The following is a 10,048-nucleotide window of genomic DNA, read 5'->3' as shown; positions in this document are numbered from 1 at the left end:
TCAACCCTGCTCATGCTTTAAGAGCCCGACAATTGCAAGTCGTTAACTTGATTTGCTTGTTGTTGACTTTTATTACACAACGTAATATGGCCAACAAAAAGCAGGTTAGATTACCCACTAGAAAAGTTATTTTAGAAGGACAAGCTGTACGGGAAGAGTTGCTCCACAATCTTTTAAAAGGTGGTCAATGTCGTGACCTTATTCGTATGAGTGAAAACGCTTTTAGGAGATTGTGTGAAATCTTACAAACTGTAGGTGGTCTACGACGTACGCAACGCATGTCCGTTGAGGAACATGTTGCTAGATTTTTGCATATTGTAAGTAATGATTTGCGAACTCGGTTTACCTCGTGGATGTATCGTTGCTCTAGATCAACAACGAGTAGGTGCTTCCATAGAGTATTACGATCGATTATAGCAATAGAAGGTCTTTATGTTCAGCAACCTACAGGTGATGTTGTCCCGAGAGAAATTCAAGAAAGTACGAGATTTTATCCTTTTTTCAAGGATTGTATAGGGGCAATAGATGGAACACATGTTCGTGTCCATGTGCCTAATAGAGATGTCCCTAGATACCGTGGTCGTAAGGGATACCCGACAATAAATGTATTAGCTGCTTGTATATTTGATTTGAAGTTTACGTATGTTTTAACGGGTTGGGAGGGTACTGCATCAGACTCGAGAATAATAAAGAACACATTTACTAGAAATGATAAACTGCTAATTCCATCAGGTAATTTATTAAACCAATGTAATTTCAATATCTAATATTTTTCAATAATATTGATTAAGCTCTTTATAGGTAAATACTGTTTAGTAGATGGGGGTTTGCCTCATACGGATAAACTAATGGCGCCATATAGAGGTGTTAGATATCATTTAAAAGAGTACTCCATGCGTGGTCCACAAAATTCTAAAGAGTTGGTTTTTGAGATTAATTATGTTATTTACCCTTCATATTTTTTATTAGTATTATCCTTCATATTGTGGTTTAACAATGTACCATTCTTTAATTTTTATTCCTATGTGAAAAGTCATCATGATCAAACAGGAAGCTGGTGGTAGTGAAAAGGAACAAGTTAAATGGTCAGAAATAATGGATTATGCGTACATCCAAGCGATGATTAAACAACAAGAGATAGGCAATAGGGTGAATGGTAGTTTCACACCAACTGCATATGCTCAAATGGTTGAGGAATTGAACACAAACCATCAAATGGATATTACCAAAAGTCATTTGAAGAATCGCTACAAAACCTTAAAAAACATTTTTCGCAATGGTACGATGTGTTTAGGGGAATTTCTATGAGCGGGTTCTCTTGGAATTCGTCTACTCAACTAATAGAAGCGGAGGAAGAAGTATGGGATAATTTAATAAAAGTAATTGTTCATTTTATGTCTATGTTATTTTTTAAAAATATTTTATGTTATCATTTGCAATACTAATTATTTTTGTGTTGTTATACAGTCAAAACCTGAGGCTGTGTCGTTAAAGACAAAAAAGATTGCATACTTCGATGAGATGTTGATGTTATTTGCAAGGGATAGGGCATCTGGTGCACATGCTGAGACAGCGAAAGAAAGAAATGCCCAATTAAATAAAAATGAAAATATTCAAGTTGAAACAATTAAAGAAGTTGATGACATGTTAGCTAACAATGAAATTCATTTGGAGAACGAATATGTTGATCTTGATGATAACATTCAGGATGTTATTCCACCTCCTTTTTCACAAGAACAATCTTCATGTGCAAAGAAGTGTAAGAGTAAAAAGAGGAAATTTGAAGACGACGACGAAGAAGAAGATATTAACTCAAAGATAATGAAATCGGTTGATAATGTGGCTGGTGCTATCAGGGAGGGTAATATAATTTTTGATAGAGCTTATCCTCGGGAATATACAGGGGAAGAAATTTATAGAGAATTGGAGTTGGTGGGTTTGGAACCCCATGAATTACCGAGGGCTCTAAATTTTTTGGCAACAAATCAAGCAAAAGCTAGGACATTGTTCAGTTGTCCCCTTCATATACGGATGGGTGTCCTCAAAGATATGATGGGTGCACGTGATTAAATAACCTTGGGTGATTGTTCCTGGATTGATCTAATGCGTTTATGATTTTGGTTTTTTTTTTTTTATTTTTTTTGAGTTGTTTGTGGTTTTCGTTTTGCATCTTGAAAACAATTGAATAACATGCGGTTTCCCTTTTTACAATTTACTTTATGTTAAAATAAAATTGTTTTGTTAATGTTTTAAGTAGAGGGGAGGAAGGGAGAGTTGGTTTTTTTGGGGTAGGGGGTACGGTAGAATGAATGTGGGGATGTAAAGACTTAATATTTACTCAAAAACATAAAAGGGTATAATTGTCTTTTTTTACTTTCTTTTCTTTCCTTTAATGAACTCGGGAGCACCTAAAATGAATACTCTCTTTTCCTTTCTTTCGAACTCGTGAGCACTGAATACTTTATTATTTCCGTTCCCTTCCTTTTCCTTTCTCTCCTTGTTCTTCCTTTCTTTTCTTTTCTTTCCTTTAGTGAACTCGGGAGCAAGGTGTTTGTACAGATGTAGCTAAAGGAGTCGATTTTATCTCCTTATTGTTATCTCCTTCCATAGTTATCAAGCTCCTTATTTTTAGCTTTCTCTTAGCTTTGTTTGCTATGTTCTTCTCTCTCTCTCTCTCTCTCTCTCTATATATATATATATATATATATATATATATATATATATATATATATATATATATATATATATATATATATATATATATATATATATATATATATATATATATATATATATATAGTGTTTCAGAATGAATGAAAGATATACTTTTGAACCATAAGAATTCTTTAAGGTATCAGAGCGGTTCGATGAATCTGCCTTAAGAAGACACATCCACAACCAACCATGGCCGGAGATGAAGTACCACCACCAAAGCACGATGACAAAGTCATCGATGCTAGTTCACTATACTATGTACACGCTTCTGATTATCCAAGATAGATGCAGGTTAATGAGGTCCTTACTGATAGCAATTACAATGATTGGGCATGGGAGATGAAAAAAAAATTGTCGCCAAAGACAAAGCTGACTTCATCGACGATAGCATTAAGAAACTAGAAGAAGGAGCCCAACATTACATGCCATGGATGCGTTGTGACGCCATGATCAAGGGTCGGTTAACCATCGCAATAGAAAAGGACATCCGATTTAGTGTGTATTACGCGAACACAACAGAAGACATCTAGAAGGATCTTGAAGAATGATTTGGAAAGGAGAGTGATCCCAGAGCATATTAACTAAAGCAATCCCTTACCACCACTCAATAGGACGAAGCATAGATTTCTGCCTATTACACCAAACTGTGCGCCATCTGGGTTGAGATCCAATCAAATTTAGCCGCACACCTCATTGTACTTACTCCAAACTGTACCTGTGATGTTGGATGTTGGAAAAAGACTAACTGAAGCTAAGGATAAAGAAAGGTTATATGAGTTCCTTATAGGACTCGACAACGAGTACTCCACCAATAAAACCCAAATACTCTCTATGAAGCCAACATCCAACCTGGGAACTGCCTATCATTTTGTTGCTGATGATAACCAAAGACTAACCATTTAAGTAGCCGCCTTCCAAGCCTTCGTTCCTAATCGATGGGAAAACAACCCCAACCATAATCAACAAAACAAGAAACTGGTGTAAAAAAAATCAAACGTGGGAACAATGAAGAACCATAACAATGCAGTTTATGTGGGAAAGGGGTCATAATAGGGAATGTTGCTTCAAGTGTATTAGGTACCCTAAATGGTGGTCGGTCGAAAACAAGACAAAGGCAGGACAAGAGCGTCTTGCATGGAAGCTGTACCTAGCCTAATACCGGGACTAACACCAGAAAAATACCAAAACCTTGTCAAACACTTTTTAAAGGAAGATAAGGCAGAAAACATCGTCCTTACAATTAATATGGTTGCTAAGGCAGAACACGATGACACTTGGGTTGTTGTTTCAGGTGCCACCAAACACATAACCTTAATAAAAGCATTCTAAAAAATATGACAAAAAATTATTTTGAAACCCCTGTTACCATCCCCAATGGTGATCTTTTACCTGTCAAGGGAAAAGGAAATTGTAAATTGAAAAATAGAATCGAGATCAATAGAGTCTTGCATGTTCCAAATTTTAACTACAATTTAATTTCTGTTAGTCGTCTTACTAAAGATTTGCAATGTCCAGTGACCTTTCTTCTTGGCCTTTGCTACATCCAGGACTTACGTTCGAGGAACTTGATTGGCACGGGTGAATATATACAAGATCTATACTGGATTGGGATGATGGCTAGACAAAATAAATCTTTGACGACAATATCTAATGTTGATATTTGGCACAAGAGGTTAGGTCATGCTTCCGAGTCTAAGCTTATCCAAGTCGACTTTTTGGAATTTTCTTCTAGTTAATTGAGGAATAAAGTTTATGATTCTTGTATTAAATCTAAACACACTAGGCTTCCTTTTCAAAATAGTTCAATGAAAACTAACAATTGCTTTGAATTAATACATTGTGATGTTTAGGGTATATATCGATCACCTTTGCTATCAACTGCTACTTATTTTCTCACCATCATAGATGATTTCTTTCAGTAGAGTCGTCTGGGTATAACTTCTTAGACAAAAGAGTGAGGCAAGGACCTATCTAATGAAATTTCATGAAATTATGAAAACAAAATTTGAAAAGAACGTAAAAAGGATAAGAACGGATAATGGTGGCGAGTTTATATTAGGAACTATGAGAGATTATTATGCCAAAGAAGGTATTGTCTAAGACACTACTTGTCCTCACTCCTCACAACAAAACGGGTGGTGAAACACAAGCATAGTGTGACAACCCATAAAATATGTCCTCAGTCATCGTTAGTAGTCAACGTCAAAACACGATAATATAATCTTGTAAACGTCTAATATTTTCGACTATCACCCTTATTCACGTCAAACCATAGGCTGAAAAATAAGTGCACAAAAGTCGCATCACTTTGAGAGTAGGTTAGCATAATTACTCTTTAAGCTACCACGATCCCAGAAATATAAGTTTCGCAGCAACCCGACTCAATACGAGGGAAATACAGCTATTGAAATAAATAAAATTTTGTCGTACTTAGAAAGCTACTACGACGAAAACTACAAGGAGATTGGTTCTCTTTCGGGGAAAGTCACCAACTAGATAATCGTAGTACTAATTAAAGTAGAAATTATGGAACAAAGAACGCCTAAAATGGAATTTGTATGAAAAAGTCCTGATTTTTATACAATCATTACAATAGCAAAAAGTAGTCGAAAAATAAAACTCAAAACTAGCAAAAACGACGAAAAGGAAAGTAGTAGAAAACGATAAGATCTACAAGGGATTCATAGAAAACGGAGTTCGTACGGGAGACTTACAAATTTTTAAAGATAGGAAAACATCATCGCGTGCACTCGCGCACCATGCGTGGCTTGCTTTCTAACACCTTGATCCTCTAGGATATGAATGACATGGAACCATAGGTAGAGAACATGTGTCAAAATCAGGGTGGTTCATGCGCATATTGCGCGGTGCGCAATGCGTGGCGTGCAACCCAAACCCTCTATAAATAGCAAGTCTCGGTTGATATTTTCTCACACTTCAACACAAACATCTCTCTCTCTCTCTCTCTCTCTCTCTCTCTCTCTCTTAAAATTCATGCTAACAACTCCCAAACGCTCTCTAGTGTCGGACGTGTGGTTTTCCTACCCTACATCCATGTTTTCATGAAATACAGGTGAGTTCAAGACCCGGTTTTCCAAATCTTTTTTTTTTTTTTGGGGGGGGGGGGGGGGGGAGGGGGGAATACATGTTTAAAATGAAACATTACGTAGCTATTACTAATTGTAGTTAGATAAATATGCTCATAACATTAGGATGATATTATGCCTAGTAGATACTTTTCCCAAACCTTTTACCTAATATTATGCCTAGCTGTTATACTGAACCCCAATGATAGATAAGATCATACCTAGCTGTCATGCTGGCCAATTGCTAGGAAACACTAAAACTTGTTATTTTAGCCACCCTTTGGATAAGCTTAGTACATAGTGTTACTCTTCCCAAATACTTGGCTACGCAAAACACACTAATATATATATATATATATATATATATATATATATATATATATATATATATATATATATATATATATATATATATATATATATATAGCAGATAAATAATATATATAATAAGTAAATCCGTATACATACAACACAAATAACAACATGACCGATAAGGGGAACCCCCCACAACAAGAGTTAGATGATACACGATTCATCAACATGCTGATAGATTTTTAGCTAGCTCCCAGCCTATAATCGTTAAATCTTAAGTGAGCGGGAGAGATATGTATAGATCTATACATGATTGACACTCCCACACGTGGTTGTTATCTACAACTCGGCGACAATTCGAAGCAGGCATAACTTTCTCAACACATAGCAACGTCCGATGAAGCGTCGTGGTTTTCGGGATCAACAGTCATAGCTCTATTATAGGAATTCATTGTAACTTTGTTAAACTAAAACTAAACTATCATATACTACTAATACATTATGTAGTGATTATACACTCAAACTCTAGGAAATGAGTTTCAAATACGATCATTAAACTAAATATCCACTATTCTTGAGGAACGACTGGAGAAGTAGTGTTGGTAGTACGATAAAAGGAGTATTAGGAGAATATTATTAGAACACTAACCATAAATTAAAGTAACAAATAAAAATATACATCTTCTATCCAAATTAGGATTCACATTTAGTCATTAAACAATCTGAATCCCATTATCAAAACACTAGTAATTACGCTAACATGCTGACTTAGGCCGAGAATACAACGAGTGCTAGCTTACGAACTTCGAGAAAGTATTTTCATGCTTACCAAACCTATGAACTCACCAACATTATGTTGATCCTCTTAAAATCACATGTATTCCTAGGTCAATAACAAAAATAAAAGAATACCCAACCAAAGAGTATAGACAGCTCTCATACTATCGAAAAAGATGGAGATTATTGACAATACTCTAAATGAAAGCCTTTTACATAAGTAAATATCCCTGAATGTCGTGCCACTCGGTGTTTCCGCCATTAGTCTGAGGGTGTGACAGATTGGTATTAGAGCTTAAGTGTTATAGCAAATTAGTAATTCTTCAGGAATTTTAACTATAACCTGGGGACATATATTCTATAAAGATCTATCCTCATATGTACAACTAAAAGTATTATTAAATACACTACCGATAGACTATTATGGGAAAGGTGACTAGTCTGAAGTGTTGCTGAGGTTGCTGGATTTCAGAATGGTTATATGCTAAAATGGTTCTGCCTTGCGATACTTTTAACTTAAATGATCCTTATTTGATAGTCTTGAAGTACAAAAACAAAAACTAATAAAATACACAAGAAATAAAGATTTTAGATTAAGTACCCTAAGTAAGTTTGTTAGTACACTAGCGAAGCCAAGACTAGACATAGAACTGATCAACTATATTTTATTTAGATGGGTCAAATACACTACTAAACCTATATATGGTAATTAATAGATTAAAATCTTGAGCTATCCAAAAGGGCATAAAACAAATACAATGATAAACCAACCAAGATATAAAAATATATACAATACCAAAAGAAATTTACGTAGATACATTGTCAAGTCATCTTCCAAAAAGAGGGCATAAATGCCCATACATCACCATTATAATAATAATAATAATAATAATAATAATAATAATAATAATAATAATAATAATAAGAGTATCAAAAAAGTAGTCTACATACCTAAAAGCAAAAACAAATAAACATAACTAATCATCATATTCCTCATCATCTCCATCACCATAACCATCGTCATCACTCCCATCATCATCGTTGTTGTTGGCATTGTCATGTATCCCTAATGTGCCCACCCCCATCACTCGGTCATTGTTAGGGAGGATAAGCGAACCAATCGCTCATAGCCCCCGCCATCCATTACTAGCAATGGAAGACCTCATAAACCTCCCTACTCAACTCATCCATACACCTAAAGAGATAGGATATATCCATCTCAAGCTATAGACCTCGTTGAGCAGTAGGGAGAGTGAAATGAACTCGTTGCTGACGATAACCCTGCTCAAACTCTCGTTCCTCTCCATGCATCGACTCCACCTGGCGGATAGGAACAACAACGTCATCAGTGGGAATCCTCAAAATCTGATCTGGTCCACGTACAACTGCTCGTAACCGCCTCAGAGTCTCCTTGTACAAATCTCGGATATCATTATGAGTCATCCCATAGGTATCAACCCTATAGGACTGAGCTAAATGGTTGATGAATTGGACACTACAGATCTTGATCCACGGCTGAGTGCCCAGAGCTAAACTGGAGGAAAGAAAGGAGGCAATGGTGTAAGGAATGTGAAGGTGAACATTGGAGTGAAGAAGGCACCACAAAGGAAAAAGGTCGCCTGAAGGGACCTTATCGTGCTCCCCACGATGGTGAATAGTGGAGGCGATCAGATGGTGCATGAACGGTACTAAGGATATCTAAAACTACTATCCTTCACCAACCTCGATACGTACTCTCCGATGGTTAGGGACCAGATATTTAAATGGTTTTATTCCCTCGGTTTCGAGAGAATATTACTATCCAAATAGGACTCCAAGAAAGGATGATCAACATCCTCGGGAGAATATATCCCCAATCGATGCCCGAACTCTATCAAACTGCAAGAACGGGCAACTCCACCTAGCCTGAAAGACAAGGCTGAACCATCTAACTAAACCCTAACCTCCTAGTTAAACCAGATGATGGAAAGAAACTCAATATAGAGCTCCCTAAAGATAACCTCCCGGAACCCCAAAACGTGGCGATAGGCAGACAGGTTGCTAAAAAATTAGATGCAAACTGGAAAATGAAACACAAATCATTAAGTGAAAGCAAGAAAAAGAATTGTTTTAGGAGAATACCCCTAACATGGTAGCAACCAAGAAACATCTACCAAAAATTCATGAGCGTCCAGTCAAGATCCTTCCATAAGTACAAAGGACCAACTAGCTTAGACCCTTAGGCAAAAGAAATAGAAACAATCCTACAGACCCACAACGGTTTTAAGAAGAGTTTAGTTAAGATTGCCACATATAGTATATCACTTAAATAGTAGAATACTAAGATCCAAATTTTAGGAATAAATACTGCATCCCCCATTCTTTAGAGAATCACAAATAACTTGATGATTGTAGAACTCTACCCACATAAGTAATCCCAAAAGTGGGAACACATGTCAAATCTAGTGTAAGTATAAGCATCGCCTGCTCGACAATGATAGGAATTTGATGAATGAAGGAGCACACAAAAAAATAGAACCCCAAGGACTTGAACACTCACTAGGATTAAGAAGTCCCAAACCACTTATTATAGGACAAGCCATTTTAGGGCAAGACACATTGTAGCCCTAGAGGAACTCCCACTCCATGAATCCATACCTATACCACCATACAAAGAGAACAGAAAACAAAAGTCTAAGACATAAAGGGCCAAAGAACCAGGAATCGTAGAGATTCGAACCTCATAAAAACTACTACTAACACAAGAAATTACCCATAGACTTGGTTAGGATGTGTATTAGGACAATCATTCAAACAAAGAAAACTATGAAATTCATGACAAACCATCAGGTTAAGTAAATCTGCAACATTTCAAATACATCCCACCATTTAGTTAGAAGTAGAACCATGCGCAAACTCTATAAATGCCAACTAAAATAGGTCAAGTATCCAACAAAATTAAAACTCATTAAAACACTTATGGACGTTACCATAAGCCCCACGAAAGAAATCAAAACAGTTCCAAACCTCATTGCAAAAAACAAACCTTAAGAAGAGAGAATACTTCTATAAAACTACGCCGTAGGTATAATTCCATTAAGATGGTATCAACCAAGTGCCATCATGTCAGGCATTACCAATCGAATTTCGAGGACGAATTTTCCTTCAACACGGGAGGA

General features: G+C 36.2%; 1 pseudogene; it reads left to right on the top strand.

Moving 5' to 3' along the window:
• The first annotated feature begins 1,038 nt into the window (after positions 1-1,038).
• LOC145045754 (uncharacterized) lies at positions 1,039-2,070 on the top strand (annotated as a pseudogene).
• The last annotated feature ends 7,978 nt before the right edge of the window (positions 2,071-10,048 follow it).

This window comes from Lactuca saligna, chromosome 5 (assembly GCF_052625555.1).
Source record: "Lactuca saligna cultivar CGN05327 chromosome 5, ASM5262555v1, whole genome shotgun sequence".
Taxonomy (NCBI): Eukaryota; Viridiplantae; Streptophyta; class Magnoliopsida; order Asterales; family Asteraceae; genus Lactuca; species Lactuca saligna.
The sequence above is the reverse complement of the archived record's forward strand: the minus strand, read 5'-3'. Positions and strand labels throughout refer to the sequence as shown.